The sequence below is a fragment of the Lithobates pipiens genome, unplaced genomic scaffold, assembly GCF_037356315.1.
Source record: "Lithobates pipiens isolate NorthernLeopardFrog02 unplaced genomic scaffold, aLitPip1_a1.2 Scaffold_13, whole genome shotgun sequence".
NCBI classification, from domain to species: Eukaryota; Metazoa; Chordata; class Amphibia; order Anura; family Ranidae; genus Lithobates; species Lithobates pipiens.
This window is the reverse complement of record NW_027507718.1, coordinates 335,070,681-335,089,870: the sequence shown is the minus strand read 5'-3', so window position 1 is coordinate 335,089,870 and position 19,190 is coordinate 335,070,681.

The following is a 19,190-nucleotide window of genomic DNA, read 5'->3' as shown; positions in this document are numbered from 1 at the left end:
AAATGAGAGTCAAAACAGAATACTTTATATGTTGTCAGAGAGGGAAGATGGGATGAGCACTATGGCTGCCCATCTGATCATAGAATCATAGAAGCTAGACTATGTGAAGAGATGCGATCACAATACATGAGATGCAAAGGATATCAGAACAAAATAAGGAAAGCAGAATTTAAGCAGGGAAATATTAAAGAGAGTTAAAAGAAAAATTTAAGCGATTTTAGAGAGATATTCGTGTATGTGTGTGAATGCTGGAACCTTTAGTTCTATCTCTTGTGTGTGTGTGTCATGTATGCAGATGTGACCCCCCCTTTTGTGCTCTCATGAAAGAATGTGGCTGGGATGAGAGGTCAGTGACAAGCTGGAAGGACACCGTGCCAATTTCAGTTTTTTAGACAAAACATTTATAACAAAATGTGCCGTGTTAATTAATCTTATAATAAACAATGTGATCACTATTATTTTGAATCTGTTTTCCAAATATGATCAAATTAATGCTACATTTAACCATGTATTATACAAATTGAATATCCGTGGATAGTAGAAAATTGCCTCCTTTAAGGACATTTATCTGGCAATATATATTAGTATTAGGGTGTGATGTTGAGATTATCATTTGAGTATTAATTTGTGATATGAGTTTAACAATTTTATTAATAATATAGATATATTGTAACTGATTTAGACAAACTTTGGTTGGAAATGAAATCCAGGTTATTGGGGAAATTTGTAAGATGGGATTAGTTTAGTTTAAGATAACAATTTTGTAATTTTACATTTATACAATATGCCCTTATTGAGAGAAAAAAAGATTAAGATGAAGTTGTTATTTGGAATACAGCTGCCATAATATTTAACAAAGCCAAAATGGATGGGATACATAAGAAGTTTTTCTACAAAAATGAAATCTAAAGGTCTGATAATAACTTGATGTGTGGTCCATGATGTGAGGGTAATAATAAATAAAATGTAAATATAACAGACCCACCCCATCAAGTCCACACACTCTGTTAGGATAGATAGGACCTGCAGCCAATTGTATAGTTTTTGATGTGACTGAGAGCTTTCTGGTCCATCATATACAGATTGTTGGTCCTTTTGTTTTTATTTATTAAAATTTTTGAAATCCAAAGAAGAATGCGTGGATTGTGAAATAATGTGCCCCTTTTCCTTGCAAGTGCAGTGGTATAAACAGAAGAATATTTAGGATTTATGGAAATCTCTTCATGACCGCAGGGTATTGTTATCATTTATTATAATATTGGCAGGATAAAGTTGTCTTCTTGAAACGTGAAACTGGAGTTCTTACACAAACAGCATGATAGAAAAATAAGCCATTGTAATATATTTATGCAAGCTGGACCCAGTAATGAAGGGTTCACCCCGATATATCAGAGCTGTAGCTTTTATGCAAAGGTGCTACTAGACAAAGTTAGACATTATTTTGGTCAAATATTTCATTTTTAATGGCCCCACATTCTGCGCAGCAAATATACAGCTAACTAAATGTTTGTCTAATGAAAGTTTCAAAATATGAATTTGTTTTGTTTGTTTATATACAAATCTAACAATGAAAAATCCGTACATTTGAATCCAGCCACCTTATTGCCTCTATTGGAGGAGGCTGGAGACAAAGGAAGCCACATGTGTTAAATTGATGACGTAGGAATCAGCTGCTGTGAGCCCAGTGCAGGACACACTACCCGAAGACCCATTATTTAATTTTTTGTAGAGTTATTCCCGGTTTTACACTGAGGATGCAGTTTATCACCCAGAATCTGTATTTAGCGTCATTAGATTCTTTTTCCCCAGCTCAAGAAGCAGAGCTCCATGTTTTAGCAAGCCTGTGAGGTATAAAAATAGAGTATATATTTATATAGATAGTCGAGATATCTATATATCTCGACTATCTATATAAATTTGAAGGGCCAGAAGTTTGTTTTTACTTCAGCAGGTAAACCAATCAAGCATGCTAAGTTAATTTGATTTGCTGTTTTCAGTCTTCCAGGTTCTTTCTGAGGTAACCATATTAACATTAAAACTTACACATGGAAGCAGACCAGGCGACTAAGGAAGCTGAATTACAACATTACGAACACTTGCTGGATCTGTGCAACTCACAGATTCCACACTAGTTCTGGCCCAGTATAGCTGGGATTAATAATTCAACTTTAAGGCCCCCAGAATGAGAAGAACAAGTGGTCCACCGTGGGCAACTTCTTATGAAACAGGACTTTGGAAAAGGTGATCATTTTTGTTTGCCAATCACTCGTTTCCCTCCAGCTTGACACATGTACCGTGTTATCAGTCACAAGCAGTTATGGCTGCCTTAGTAAATGAGCATGGGATAGATCTGGGGTTCTTGTTTTACCTGTTGCCAAAGGTGTTACCAAAAGCTTAACATGCCTTCCTGAGATTACAAAAAGATATATCCAGGTGCCCAAGTCAAGATCTTATGAGTAAACATTTTGGGAGAGAGAGCCGTGTCAACATTGGAAGAACAGAAGAAGGAAGAAGAAGACGGCGACGACGACAAAGGAGAAAGCCGGGCCACCGCTAGCAAAAGAGCGACAAAAGAGCAGAAGATAGCGGAGGAGCCCGGCAGAAGAACTGGAAAGCGTGGAGAAGTCGGAAGAGACCCCCAGAGCTGCCTAATAATCTACTTTAAAAACCTGTGTAGTGTGATTTTTTATTGACACTTTTTCCCCCAGGTGAATGAGTAGGGGTACGATGTACCCCATACTCATTCACATAGGGTAGGGGGGCCAGGATCTGGGGGCCCCCTTATTAAAGGGGGCTCCCAGATTCTGATAAGCCCCCCACCGGCCCTTGTCCTCATCAACATGGGGACAAGGTGCTTTGGGGTGGGGGGCCGCAGGGCGCCCCCTTCCCCAAAGCACCCACCCCCCATTTTTTTGGCATAGGGGGTTCCCCTTAAAATCCATACCAGACCTAAGGGGCTGGTATGCCCCTGTTTGTACGGGGAATAACATTTTAACTTGTAGCTGGGGTATTTTGAGTATTCCAGTTAGAGTCTGACTTTAACCACTTGCTTACTGGGCACTTAAACCCCCCTCAGTCCCAGACCAATTTTCAGCTTTCAGCGCTGATGCACTTTGAATGACAATTGCGCGGGCATACAACACTGTACCCAAATGAAATTTTTATCATTTTTTTCCCACAAATAGAGCTTTCTTTTGGTGGTATTTAGTTACAGCTCGGAGTTTTATTTTTTGCTAAACAAACAAAAAAAGATGCAAAAAAAAAAAAAAAAAAAATCATGTTTTAATAGTTTGTTATAAAATTTTGCAAACGGGTCATTTTTCTCCTTCATTGAAGTGCGCTGATAAGGCGGCACTGATAGGCTGCATTGGTGGGCACTGATGGGCTGCATTGGTGGGCACTGATAGGCTGCATTGGTGGGCACTGATAGGCTGCACTGGTGGGCACTGATAGGCATAGTTAAGGCGGCACTAATAGGCACAGATAAGGCGGCACCGATGGGCACAGATAAGGCGGCACTGATGGGCAAAGATGGGCACAGATAAGATGGCACGGATGGGTGGCACGGATGGGCACTGATAGGTACCACAGATAGATGGGACTGATGGCCACTGATAGGTGGCACTGATAGGTGGCTCTGATAGGTGGCACTGCTGGGCACTGATGGGCGGCACTGCTGGGCACTGATGGGCGGCACTGCTGGGCACTGATGGGCGGCACTGGGGTGCAGCACCTTTGAGGCAGATTGGGTGGCACTGTGGGTGGCACTGTGGGGTGGCACTGTGGGTGGCACTGTGGGTGGCACTGTGGGTGGCACTGTGGGCACTATGGGCACAGACGGGGGGCACTTACTTTTACTTTTAGTTATACTTCAGGATGGCACTGCGGGAGGCAGGTGGGCACTGGCAGGTGGCATGTGGTGCCTTGCATTGCTGGCCGTGATCGGGACTGATGTCCCGATCACGGCCGCCGGTGATCGGCTTTTTTTTTTTCTCCTCGCGCTGTCAGCGCGAGGAGGAATAATAGCCGATTACCGGCTCCGTTCTATCACATGATCAGCTGTCATTGGCTGACAGCTGATCACGTGATAAGGGGTCGGGATCGACCCCTTGCACGGATCGGTGATCAGGCGAGTCTCATAGACTCGCCGATCACAGAGCGTGCCGCGCGCGCCCCTCAGGGGGCGCGCAGGCCGCTCGTAACCGGGACGACGTCAATAGACGTAGTCCCGGAAATCTAGGTCCGCGCTAATGCCGTCATTCGGCAATAGCGCGGTACCCAAGTGGTTAAGTAATGTTTTTAATTGTGCAATTGCCTAGCCTTACATTTTTGAAAGTTTGGAAGGAGATATTTTTCAGTATTAACAAATGCACTATATTTTGGATTGATATATTTTCCCTGGGTTCCGAAGTGTTCAATAAATGGCATTTTAGTTTTGTAGAAGAGCCTAGTGGTGTTATATGTAGGAAAAATATGTTGTTCAAGATTAATTATGAAAAATAGATTATATGTTTGGAAAAATAATTGTGCCGATGGGCCCATTTGCTAATATTGAAATTAAAGAAATGGGAACTTGGCATTGCCCAAGAACATTACCTGTTACAAAAAAAAGGAAATTGTTATTTGTGCAAATGGTTTTTAAATGTGTTTAAGCTGTTTAACAATGCTTGGGGATTTATAAATGTTTGATTTTTACTGTTGTAATAATACTTTAGTTTAAAACAATTTTAAGAATATGTATTGGAAAAAAAAGGGGAAGTATGTGTTCCAGGCATTACACCAAATGAATAGTGGTTAACCACTTGCCGCCCGCCCTATAACAAATTGACGGTGGCAAAGTGGTTGCACAATCCTGATCGGACGTCATATGACGTGATCAGGATTATGAGCCGCTGCACGCCCCCGGGGGCGCGCATCGCGGCGATCGTTGTTGCGGGGTGTCAATCTGACACCCGGCAACTACGATCTCGGTAAAGAGTCTCCATCGGAGACTCTTTACCACGTGATCAGCCGTGTCCAATCACGGCTGATCACAGTGTAAATAGGAAAAGCCGGTGATCGGCTTTTCCTCACTCGCGTCTGTCAGACGCGAGTAGAGGAGAGCCGATCGGCTGCTCCTCTGACAGAGGGGGTCTGTGCTGATCGATTATCAGCACAGCCCCCCCGAGGATGCCCACACTGGACCACCAGGGACGCCACCAGACCACCAGGGATGCCCAGGACAAGGTATGCCACCCTAGACCACCAGGGATTCCAGTCAGTGCCACAATGGATGCCAATCAGTGCCCAAAATGGGCATCACTGATTGGCATGCATTATTGTTTGGCACTGATTGGCATCCATTAGTACAATATATTATAATACAATGTTGCCTATCAGTTCCCATGTGTGTCGCCTATCAGTGCCCATCCATGCCACCTATCAGTGCCCATCCATGCCCACCTGTGCCGCCTACCCATGCCCACCTGTGCCGCCTACCCATGCCCACCTGTGCTGACTAACCCATGCCCACCTGTGCCACCTATCCATGCCCATCCATGCCAATCCGTGCCAGCTATCAGTGCCAATTTGTGCCACCTATCAGTGCCCATCCGTGTCGCCCATCAGTGCTGCCCATCAGTGCCGCCTATCAGTGCCACATATCAGTGTCCATCAATGCCTGCTTAGTGGGGAGTACCTGGGTAAATTATTTTCATCAGTGCCACTTCATTGGTGCCACCTCATCGGTGCCCATCAGTGCTGCCTTATCATTGCCAAACAGTGTAACCCCATCACTGCCCATCAGTGAAGGAGAAAACGTACTTATTTGCAAAGTTTAGAAACTGAAACAAAAAAAACATATTTTTTTTCAAAATTTTGGGTATTTTTTTTTTTGTTTAGCAAAAAATAAAAACCGCAGAGGTGATCAAATACCACCAAAAGAAAGCTCTATTTGTGGGAAAAAAATTATAAAAATTTCATTTGGGTACAGTGTAGCATGACCGCGCAATTGTCATTCAAAGTGCGACAGCGATGAAAGCTCAAAAGGGTGAAATTATAAATGTTTGAAGAGTTACTGAATTTAAGTAATCAGGACCCAAGTAAATTTCTGCATGTATATTGAGTCTGTAAAGTGCTAAGTTTTGAGGGGAAAGTTTGTTTGAATAACAGTCAGTGCCGGTTCACACTATAGCAACTTGGGATCCGACTTGTCAGACCTCAAGTCGCCCCAAGTCGCTTGTCATCAGAATTTCCATTATATAAATGAGATCCGTCTTAATGTACACTACTGAAGTCATTCCGACTTCAGAAAAGGTTCCTGTACTACTTCAAGGCGACTTCTAGGCAACTTGTACCCATAGATTTCAATGGAATTCACCTTCAAGTCGGATGCTCATCTATAGTGAAGCGACTTAACAGGAAGAAGAAAATACTTTACCCAGGTACTCCCCACTAAACAGGCAGCCCCCTCCTTCCCACAGAGTACTTCCTGTATGCCTGTATCTCTGTATACTAGTGAATAACCTGTATGCACAATGTCGACCAGAGCCCACAGGGAAGTCCATCACAGAGAGCCGATTGACAATGAGTCCTTAATAAGGCTCATGAGGCAGCGTCCATGTATTTATGACAAGACTGATTAGAACTACAAGGATCAATATAAGAGGGACAGTGCCTGGCTGGAGATCTGTCGACTGAGTATTGAGAATTGGTAAACACTGTTGCCGACCGAATGTAGCAACAAATGTAAATTTAAACTTTTATTTAATTTATGTCTGTTAAACATGTGTTGTGCAATAAGCATCTCAGGCACTGACATACTTGACTACGCATGATGGGAATTGTAGTTCTGGAACAACTGGAGGACAAGAGTATGGAGAACCCTGGTGCAGTCTATCACTGATGTCTACTTCTATTGTTAATATATGTAGATAATGAATGATCAATATCAGCCAAAATAATGATCACTTTATTATCACAGTTTATGTAAAATGTTACCAAAGAATAGTATTTAAAACAACACTATAACATAGCATGAAAAACTGCAGGCTTTATAAAAATTTACAGAAAAAGCAACAGCAGCAAAATATATATTTAAAGAAGTAAGCAATGCAGTTAGGAAATGGCGTCCAATTGCCATTCTAATTCACCAGCCAGTGAAAGGAAGTACGAAGCAAATTGCTCTCGAACAGTGGCACCATCACAGAATCCCCTTGTAGCACTGAGGTGTTCACTTTCCATGTCATGCATAAGGGAATCCTCGAAACAGTACCCGTCATGTAGCCGGACGTAATTGTGCAGCTCGCAATGCTGCTTTGACAGTAGTAATTGCATTTTCAATGTTTAATGCAATAGGCATATGTAACAAATGCCATTTATTGGCAAGAATTCCAAACTGCACTCAAACACCCTTCTTGACCTTGTTAGATGATAGTTAAAGACTTTCTTAGGAGTAGTCAGGTTCCTGTTGGAGTAAAGCCTCATTAGGTGTTCCCCCAACCCAAAAGCCTCATCTGCGATTAACACATAGTGTAGTGGGGGTTCAGTTGTGCCAGGAAGAGGACAGTTCTCAAGAATATATAGCCGGTTATCTCTTAAGCCCCGTACACACGAGCGGACTTTTCAACATCCAAAGTCCGACGGAATGATTCCGTCAGGCTATTCGATCGTGTGTGGGCTGCAACGGACTTTTGATTCGCAAAAGTCTGACGGACTTTAGAAAATGGAACATGCTTCAAATTTTTCCGACGGAACTCCGCCGGACCCAGTTCCTCCGAAAAATTTGCTCGTGTGTATGCTATTCCGACGGACTAAAACCGATGCTAGGGCAGCTATTGGCTACTGGCTATGAACTTCCTTATTCGAGTCCAGTCGTACGTCATCACGTTCGAATCCGTCGGAGTTTGGTGTGATTGTGTGTGGCCAAGTCCGCTCAGTCGAAAAGTCCATCAGAACTCTGTCGGAACTCCGGCAGAACTCCAGCAGAACTCCTTCGGATGTCTGTCGGACATAAGTCCTCTCGTGTGTACGGAGCTTTAGCCTTTCACCAAAGGAGGAATTCGAAAAAATACGTGAATCACAGCTACTACCATAGGATCCTATATCTATATAGGGGAAGCAGTAGTTTGCATAGGCCATGGCAAGCAGTACAAAAGGAGCAATACTTTTTGTAATTGAAGAACATACTTCTGCTACCAACAGGCTTAATGACACGCACATGCTTCCCATCTATAGCTCCAATGCAATTGGGGAAATTGCACTGACTTCTAAATAGTTTTGCAATATCCCGCCAATTCTCTTGTGTAGGCCCCTTCATAACTATAGTGTTAAGCTCATCCCATAAGATTTGGCAGGTTTCTCGGATGATGTAGCGATTGTCAACCTGCCCACCATGAGCTCATAATGTAGGCTAACTAGGGAATGACCAGCTGCCAGGTATCTGAAAGACAAAATACATAATTGATTATGTTCCTATTTATGTTTTTCAGTAGCGATATTATAAAATTGATGGAAGGGCTTGCGAGACTGCCTCAAGTGGTACCTCTGAAAAAATGAAAGAGGCCAGGAGTGGATCTGGAACAAAAAGGGTGGTACCCTACGCAGGGCCGCTGTTAGAAGTCACAGGGCCCCGTACAACCTACCTGACAGGGCCCCCACCCCGGAAATATCAAGTTGCTAAAATGACATGGTCGCGGTGGTATGCTTTGCAGCCATGGCAGAAATTAGAGCAATGCTACTGCCACCTCATGGCACCTGTTTTTTTTTTTTTTTTTTTTTTTTAACTTTTTTAAATTGCTGAATGGCAATTTTACATTGTGCGATCACATTGCAACTTTAAAACAATTATTTGACTTCAAGGTGCAGAGCAGCCCCATTAAACTCGATGAGACATTTGACAGGAGGTGCTGCCTTGTCAAACTCTGCAATCTGCTCTAAAAATGCTGCAGCAATGGCATGTATACAGCCCTGTCTGACTATATGACAGCTGGCTTCTGTTGAAGGGGCATGACCAAAAAAGATCTGTCAACCCAATCAGTGCTCTCAGCCAACACAATAGAACAGCAGGGGAGATTGCTGTACTAATATCGGATTGGTAGTACAGTGGCTCCGACCTGAGGTGTCAGGTTTTTTAATTCAGCCTGCAGGGCTGAATATAAAAAACTAACAGTGTATACGAGGCATTAGGCCGCATTCACATTTGACGTTTCCTGAATGTGGGACAAAGTGCAAAGGTAGCAGGCATTTTTCTGTGCATTTTGGAAATGCACTACAAATGCTAATAGCGCTTTGGTGCCATTAATTGTTGATGGCACCCCATATGCAATTAGCACACCTGAGTTGTGTCATGTGGCAAATCTGCATGCTTAGGTTCTAGAACCTCTATGATGTGTTTGTTACACATATGGCAGCCCATTCAAATGAATGGGCTCTCCTATATGTGAAAAACAAGCAAAAAAATAAACACACGCAGGAATGTGTGTTTCCTCTACATGAAGTATAAAAGGGGCATTAGGGGTGGTATATAGAGATGTCTGTCAGCTGGAGAGAGCGATGTGTCCACTGGTTCCTAGCTCAGCACTGAAGTGGCAGCTATCTGCACTTCTAGGCTGGCTCCATATTTACTTTTCTCTAAAATTAAATTACTGTCCCTTCACTCCAGCAGCAAGCAACCCCCCACTCACCCCTTTCAGCAGAAGCACTGCTCCATCCAAACACTGGAGTTCACCATGAACACAGCACAGTGAGAGAGAGCACGATCTGGAGGTCAGGACTCAGTGAGGAGGTGGAGCAAACTTCCTGCTCATTTATCACGCTGACCAGAGATAACACTGCCGACTGCTGGGGGAGCTTCAGAAACCAAGAAAGGCAGAGACTCTGCAGCTGTTTCCCTCTGCTTCAAATCGGGACACTTTGCCAGTATGTAGACCTGATCTCCCTGCAGAGCTGCTGGAGGGAGAAAGCTGGCAGCGCTGCAAGGTGATCAGAAGGCAGTACAGCTAGCTCTCCTGCCTTGCAGGTTCCCGGGCCCCTCTTCTGAAGTGGCAGAGCTCGGGCCCCCTACAGGAGGGCTGGCTGTACTGCCCTATCAGCGGCCCTGATACTATACAGTTCTATAAAGAAGGGGGTGCCTTAACTGTGCCTTAAAGAGGAAGTAAACCCCTTCAAACAACTTTGACCTACAGGTAAGCCTAGATTAAGGCTTACCTGTAGGTCCAAGCAATATCTCCTAAACCTATATGGTTTAGGAGATATTTGCCCGAAAATGGGCACCGCTGTCTACGGCGCATGCGCCGTAGACAGCGGCGCGCAGGCGCACTAAATGCGGCAAGTCCAAGAATGGATTTGCCTAATTTGTCGACTCCCGTGCGCATGCGCGGGAGTGACGTCATCGCGGCTTCGCCGAATGACAGCGGCGGAGCTGCGAGACGTGACTCCCGTGCGCATGCGCAGGAGTGAGACGCCACCAGCAAGATGGATGCGGCGGACTACAGGGATCAGCGGCGACTTCGCTGGCTCCTGTGTCAGGTAAGTGACACATAATGAGCTACTATGCGATGCATAGTAGTCCATTATGCTTTACCTTTGCAGGGAAAAAAAGAGGAAGTAAACCCATCAGGGTTTACTTCCTCTTTAACTGTACCTTAACTGTATTATATGTTTAATACAGAACACAATCCAGGTGGGAAGTGCGTGAAGAAGGGCAGGAGGCATCACAAGAAGCTGCATTTCAAGAAGCAGCATCCCAAGAAGCAGGATGGCCGCTGTCACTGGATCATTCTTTACTGGAAGAATTTGAAACAGCACAGGAGAGCAACCAAGGAGAGGCTTCATCAAACATACAGCAGCCGGCTGAGCCTATCTGGCTACAAAGCCAGCGTAGGAGCAGACCACCACGGGGAATGCATGGTCAGAATATTGACTGATTTGCGGACCTCATAGAATGTATGAACCAAAAATGAGACGATCTACAGTCCGAAGATCATGGATTTGGTCTAATGGTTGCAGGAATGCTAAAAAAAAATCCCCAGGAGCGGAAGCATGATGTGAAGAAGGCTGTGATGGACCTAATTGAAGCCAGTCTTCGCAATGAGCCATCAATTGCCTCCTCACCCATGTTTGGACCACCACCAACATCCGGTCCCTACTATAAATACCCAAACCCTCCACCACCCAGAACCCACCCCTACTATCCACTTCGCTTCCATCCATAGTCTGATGAGTATGGCAATGCGATGAATCCTGCCCATCCACCGATCCCCTATGCGTCTCTGTCCTCAATTCCATCCACAATTGGCACACCAGGAAACCAACGATGCTTTCATCATTCTAACAATTTCCCACCAACACCATCCCAAAGGCCTTCCACCAGCTCTGCAACCTCCGGTTATGAATACGAACCAATTTACGAACAATTGTAAATTTTCAAATAATTTTTTTTTCTATTTTTGATATATTTCTTAAATATATACTAAAATATTAAACATTTTTGGTTTTTCAAAAATTATTGGATGTTTGTGTGCTAAATTTTGCAATATTTATTCCACGGTATGTTTTTTTGGAATAATCATACTTACCTAGGTGGATGCAGCATCGGAGGGACGGAGAGCAGCTTGCTAAGAGGCTGGGACTGCCATCAGTCCAGGCAGCTGGTGGATAAAGAACTTCGGAAGTGAGGATGATGCGCTGCCTCAACTGATCTTAGTGACGTCTGCACAAAGCGGACTTTTGATCACTCTCCACTGAAAAAGGGTCACAGGAGTGCAAAGAATTGCACTCCTGTGACCCGTTGGAGAAGTCCAAAATAAACTCAGGCTGGACATAGATAGTTTACCTTAGTTTAATAATCAGTCTTTCGGTAAGTGAGATACTCCTCATATATGACATATTCTGTCACTCCAGATGGATGTAAACCAGACCAAGCAATTTGTCGAAACTGTAAAATGAATAAATAAGGTAATTTATTATATTAAATATAAGAGATATCAGCCATTGGTAGCTACACGCACACATTACCACTTTAAGCCTACCATATGCAAATATGAATAAAGAAGGTAATTTACTATATTTAAAATAAGAGATATCAGCCATTGGTAGCTACACGCACACATTACCGCTTTAAGCCTACCATATGCAAATATGAGGCCTCTAATTGAAGGGGTTCTGCCGGGGTGATGCATGCAAGTTCACCCATCACCCCAGTAACATTGATGGTCGGCATTAGGTATATAACAACCAATTCAGCTAAATAGCAATGTTTGCCATTTTATTCTCTAGGGTCAATGCTACAAAATATATGTAGCGCTGGCTCCTGGCAAGCAGGCGCTATATGTTTTTCTTGAAACCACAGTCAGGTTTTGGGGCTAATTTTCTAAATTTATGGTTTCAGTACAAGTCCAGCTGGGTTGCACTGGGTTCTCCTTGACTGCAGGTGTCGCTGTCACCGCTGGTAAGAGTGAGAATGCAGTCTAGCTGGGTGTATTGAATGCCACTGTTCTTTCGGGAATCAGCCCAGTGGGAGTGTTCTTCTGCTGTGCATTCTGGGAGGTGGTATTTAAGGTACCGACATCATGTGCTTCACTGTTCTGTTTCGGAGATTATTTTCTGCCTGTGCGGTTCGGGGATCCTCCGGACCAGCCCCATGGCCCTCCTGGCCTGTGTGTGGAACCATGCATTTCGAGTCTCGGGGCTGGCTAGTCCGAGGCAACACAACTGCTGGGACAGGCCTGAATGGATTTCGTGGCCTATTGATCCAAAGGTGGTCCAGTAACGTCTCATCTAAGAGAGAGGCCCAGCAACTGGAGAAACCCCAGGGGAGGATCTACACTCATATGGTATCGCCGGATCGGCTGTATGATAGCTCTTTAAAATTTGTCTATGTCCCTCAGTTACACTCAAGTCTGTGGCAGAGACTTTCTCAAATATTCTATGCTCAAGTCTGTGGCAGAGACTTTACTTAACACCTTACTGGCTGCTAGGCCTAGTGAGAGGAGGTCTATCCGGGGGTTGTAAAATCCAGCTGTGAAACAGTTGCTATTCTCTGGATTTTTCCTATAAGAGACTTTACATTTTTTGCAGTCTAAAGTACCTGAACTTACTCCTAACCCTCTACCCTAAACTGAAAGACTCTGTTTCTGTTTCAAATAAATAACCCAAACGAAGATTCAGTGTCAGTTTCCACATTTCTTTGGGCCACCTACCATGGGAACCCCTAGGCGGAGAAGCAGTATAGAAGGTAACAGTAAGCGCAATAAAACCAGCAGCTCCTTCGGGGGTCAGTGCTACATATATATCTAAAATTTGGGGCTCAAAAAGACTATCTAGCAAAAGATATTTAGTACAAAAATATATATGAAAAATAGGTTAGTTCATATAAGTAGATCCACATAGAGCATATGCACTTTCCTTGCGATCCACACCTGGATATAGTTCAAAAACATGCAGATTCTCATACATGGCCCAGAACTGGCTTCTGTTATCCAGTAGAGATGTCTTTTTTCATTCTCATTCTTCGTTTCCTCTCTTCCTCTTCCATCAGTACTGCCACACCAGCTGTTATGACAGCTGTCATTAAATAACGCAAAGAGGACATTGTGGTCACAGGACACGGATAGAAACAGGGAAACAGGAACAAAATAAGAACAAAAATGATGTCGCGAGAGCTGATTAGCTCTGGTTGGCCACAGGCAAAGTCGCTGCCCTGGAGATTTAGAAGTGCTAGGACAAAAACCTGTGTTGGGCAGACATGGGCTACATTTTTAAAATAACATTCGGCAGGTTAATATGTGATTGGTTGAGAATTAATTAAATGTAAAGGGAATAGCGATGTTAAAAAAATGTTGAACTATGCTCTGGGTAAGGATAAATGTAGTGATTTAAATGCACAATTACAAATTTCACTTTTGACTAAATGTTGACAAAGCTGAAGTTCTCAAGCTGGGTACACACTTTCAATTTTTTTGTTCAACCAGCAGGACTGACCGATTGCTGCATCAATGCAAGCGATGTTGATGCAGTGATCTCTCTCGCAGAGACATTGAATTCTGACAGTGGGACCTGTGGTAGTCAATGAATAGATACAATGGCTGAATGGACTTACGTGAATATCAGATTCGGGGTACATAGGGATCTTGACCACTGGCTGTTGGTTTACCTGCTGAGGTTTGATCTCCTGGCCTGCCTCCAGCGTATATAGCGCGATCTACTACTGCTGTTGGTCTGGTATCCAGATTCTGAGTCTTACTACAGCCCTGATAATGCTTGATTTCTGGTAAGCACATATTTTGTGTGGTGGAGGTCCCAATATTGGTGTTTTTTGTCTGCACAGAAGAATTCACTTTATTTATTTATTATATCACTTCACTGGACTATTTTTCATTATTTATTCATTTGAGAATGTGTTGTGATTCTTATTATTATATTATTTTTAGTCATTTGATTTTTGAATCTGATGTGGCACACTTAAAGGTTTGTCACTATAGATATTCAGGAATTTGTGCAGCCTCTCTTTTTTCTCCAATATCTGAGTTTGCACTGCCCCTTTGAGAGGAGTTGATCAAACGACTTCTATCTGTAGGAGGGTGGCAGAGCACCCATTTATTTGGCCACTAGGTGGCACCCCTGTAGAACTTTATAAAGCACCGTGTGTGTGGACAAAGAGTTGGAGTATCAGTAAGCAAGTGGAGAAGTAGCCTCTGGTTTTGTTGGCTGCTGTGTGATTGGTGGCGACCTATTCTGCCATCATGTACCCTCACCAGTAAGAGGTATTCCCCAGGAAATACCCATTATCGTGTGGCCCTAGAGCGGAGACTGGGGCAGGATGGAAGTGACCCCCAGTAGGAGAGTGCTAAACCACCAAGGAAGTGCCTCAGTCAAAGTTAAATGCCTCTGCCATGTTACTGAACTGTTCCTATTATTACTTCAATGACGTTATCAAGTTTTGAAAATTCATCAGACTGGTGTCTCATTCAGTTAAGGTCTATCATAAACAACTTGCTTCTGATTGGAAATAACAGGTAAATGTGGTATGATGGCTGAACTGTAAGTTAAAACACTTCCTATGGGAGTGGGGATTCACACAGACTAGGGGATGGTCTGTGATACCTAGAGAGATCACGCTGCGCCAATGTTGGGTTAAGCCTGCAAACATCTTGACCAGGGATTAATACAAACTCACAGAAATTTAGCCGGGCCCTGCATAACCGGCCAAATTTCAATGGTCAGCTTAAGGCTCATGACAATTCTCTCCAGCTAATATAGCCAATTTATATAATAGCAAAGGGATTTATGACATATAAACCATGTTTTACAGGTAACACTTCCAATGCATGTCCAAGCCCATTGGAATCCTTTTTTTTTTTTTTTTTGCTTGTAGTAAGTATTGAGGTTGTGTAGGTTTAATATGGCATAACAAGTTAACATTAAGCAGATAGTCTTAAATACAGCCGTGGATAATAAAGCTATAGTTAGGAATGTTTAACATTTTAGAACTTATCATTTACAGTGTTTGACAATTTAAGTTAACAACTAAGAAACAGTTTTGTTAAACATTAAAGAAAATTTACTTTTGTAATTGCAGAGCGATGTGAAGAACTTTATATGAAATCAAACTTAACGGCACTCTTGAGAACGGCTAATGGATGTGTTTATGCTTTCCTTGTGAAACAGGACACTTGTGTATGGATTTGCAGACTTAATTGGAAAGAACAAAGATATTTATGCTCAGGGGATTCTGGCATTGCAAAACTGTACATATTTGAGTTAAGAGAGTCAGTTCTGAATGCTGAAATTTCTTCTTTAAAAGCCAAAAATAAAATATCTTCGCTCTCCATAGGACTGTCACTCTATGATGTTTTTTTAAAGGTTCAAAATACTTGCTCATAAATAAAAGTGGGTAGTCTAGCACGTAGCCTTTCTAAAGAAATATGTGGCCATAAAATCATTTTGCTTTACATTTTCATAAGAATTTATGTGACTTATGGATAAGAATCCTACACATGACCTATGAATAAAACTGCCAAGAAGAGTATCTATGGGAGTAAATCAACTTGGATGTCATCCCTATATGGACTGGACCAGGTCATTAACCCCTCCTCTTTGCCAGGAAATGTTCCAATGGTTGGAATACTGCTGGTATTATGTAGTGAATGACAGTGGATTGTGGGAAATCCAGAAAGGTAAATGTTTTTGGGTTCTCTGTTATTTATAGATAACCCCCATAATGTATTTTTCATTGTTAGAACATACATTTTGCAAATGAATTTTCCCTGCTACTTAGTGAATTATTTAAAGCTCTGCTGATGTCCATCATCCAATCACGTGCCAGCAAAAAATGCTTTTTTTTAAAGATTTCACCAAATTCGCTATTTCTGAGAAAAATTCCTTTGCAAAGTGCACGTTACTCACAAAGTAGACAGCCTATTTGCCTTTAGCAAAGAACATCTGTCTTAGATTATATGAGGAGTTACATATTATATATAGTAGGCGAGGTTGAAAAAAGACACAAGTCCATCAAGTCCAACCTTTGTGTGTGATTTTATGTCAGTATTACATTATATATCCCTGTCTATTGTGGTCATTCAGGTGCTTATATAATAGTTTTTAGAAATTATCGGTGCTCACCGCTGAAACCACTGCCTGTGGAATGGAATTCCACATCCTTACCACTCTTATAGTAAAGAACCCTCTATGTTTAAGGTTAAACCACTTTTCTCCTAATTTTAGTGAATGGCCGTGTGTCTTATTAAATTCCCTTACGCTGAAAAGTTTTATCCCTATTATGGGGTTACCAGTATGGTATTTGTACATTGAAATCATATCCCCTCTCAAGCGTCTCTTCTCCAGAGAGAACAACTTCAGTGTTTGTAACCTTTCCTCATAACTAATGTCCTCCAGTCCCTTTATTAGTTTTGTTCTCTGGACTCTCTCCAGTTCCAGTACATCCTTCCTGAGGACTGGTGCCCAGAACTGGACAGCATACTCCAGGTGTGGCCAGACCAGAGTCTTGTAGAGTGGTAGAATTATCGTTTTATTTCTGGAGTTAATACTCTTTTTAATACATGCCTTTTTTCTGTTTGCTTTGCTTGCAGCAGCTTGCCATTGCATGCCATTGCTGAGCCTGTCATCTACTAGGAACCCCAGGTTCTTTTCTATCCTAGTCAAAAAATGTTACCCTGTGACACTGCGCTATCCAAATAAAAGAACAAAGCTGCTATCACAATCACAAGGATATAAAACAGTGAATCATTAACAAATATTAAATCATAGTGTAGCGCTAGAGAACAAACTAATACATAGCATCGGTTCGGTAAGTGCCAGCCTGACAGTATCAGGCAGCCATGACTGAGTCCGGGCAGGGGGCCTCCCCTATGGATGAGTTATGCAGACATTTGGCCGGTCTGACCCAAGCCGTGAAGAGTCTCCAGGATGGCTACTCAAGGTTGGAGGAGCAAGTCCAAGCCTTGTCCTCCTCATCTAACCCTCAAGGAACCTCCCCCACCGGTCTTTCATCTGCACCCTCCGTAGTGATGCTTCCTCAAGAGCCAAGGGTACCTACACCCGAGAGGTTTTCCGGCGATCGCACCAAGTATCGTGCGTTTCGCAACTCCTGCGAATTGTACTTCGCACTGCAGCCCCGGACATTCTCTCTAGAGGCAACCAAGGTGGGCTTTGTGATATCCCTGTTGTCCGGCGAGCCTCAAACCTGGGCCCATCGTTTATTGGAGCAGAAATCTGGAACCCTGGATAGCCTTGACAACTTCTTCTTGGCCATGTCCCAGCTCTATGAGGACCCTCAGTTGACTGCGACTGCAGAAGCCGCACTACACTCTCTCCAACAAGGTCGCAGAGCGGCCGAGGACTATGCAGTGGAGTTTCGCCGTTGGAGCTCCGACACGGATTGGAATGACGCCGCCTTGCGTCACCAATTCCGGATGGGACTTTCTGACCCCCTTAAGGATGAGTTGGCACGGGTAGGAATACCACAAACCCTGGACGAGTTAGTCAACCTCTCCATTCAGATTGACCGCCGGTTAAGGGAACGCCGGTCGGAGAGGTCCTCCAGCCACTTCCGTCCCACCTGGGTGCTCCCCAAGGTTCCCAGTTCTGCTGGTCAGTTCTCTTCTACCTCTTCTGCTCCCGCTCAGGAAGCTCCGGAACCAATGCAGCTCGGGTTACTCCGGCCCTCCTTGACCCCTGAAGAAAAGCAGCGCAGACGTACCCTTAACTTATGTCTCTACTGTGGTGAACCTGGGCACTATGTCAGGGCTTGCCCCAACAAGACACGTAAGTGTGTTTCCTCTTCCTTCACGTGTGCCTCTGTTCTACGAAAACCCAGTTCTCACCTTGCCCTTCTCCTCACTTTGCAGCTTCCAGGAGGGAGTTTTCCAGTGTCAGCCATCATTGACTCCGGAGCATGCAGCTGCTTTATCGATCTGACTTTCGCTGCCAACCATCACATCTCGCTCATACCCAAGGCCCAGGGGCTTGCTGTACATCTGGCCGATGGCTCCGCCCTTAGTTCCGGTCCTGTCACTCAAGAGACTGTTCCTCTGCTGGCTACTATGGGCACCTGTCACCAGGAGCACCTGCGTCTGGATGCCCTCTCCTCCCCCTTGTTTCCAATTATCCTGGGGATACCCTGGTTGCAGGCCCACAATCCAAGCATTAACTGGGCCACAGGAGAAATCAAGTTTCTCTCCGATTACTGTCAACAACACTGCTTGACCCGACTGACATGCAACTCCTCTTCACTTCTCTGTTTGGATGTCGATCCAAAATTGCTTCAGACCGTTCCGGAACCCTACAAGGACTTTGTGGATGTTTTCAGCAAAAAAGGCGCAGATATTCTTCCCCCCCACAGGCCTTATGACTGCCCTATTGAACTGTTACCAGGTACCGAAGTCCCCTTTGGGAGAATTTTTCCATTAACGGAACAGGAGTTAGGCACGCTGAAGGAGTATATTGACGAAAACCTAAAGAAAGGGTTTATCCGTCCTTCTACTTCCCCTGCCGGTGCTGGCATTTTTTTCGTCGAAAAAAAGGACCATTCCTTAAGTCCCTGCATTGACTATCGGGAATTGAATAAGATAACGGTCAAAAATCGTTACCCTCTACCCCTAGTACCCGAGTTGTTCCAGAGGCTGGGGTCTGCAGTCATCTTTTCGAAATTGGATCTTCGCGGAGCTTACAATTTAATCCGTATCCGAGAGGGA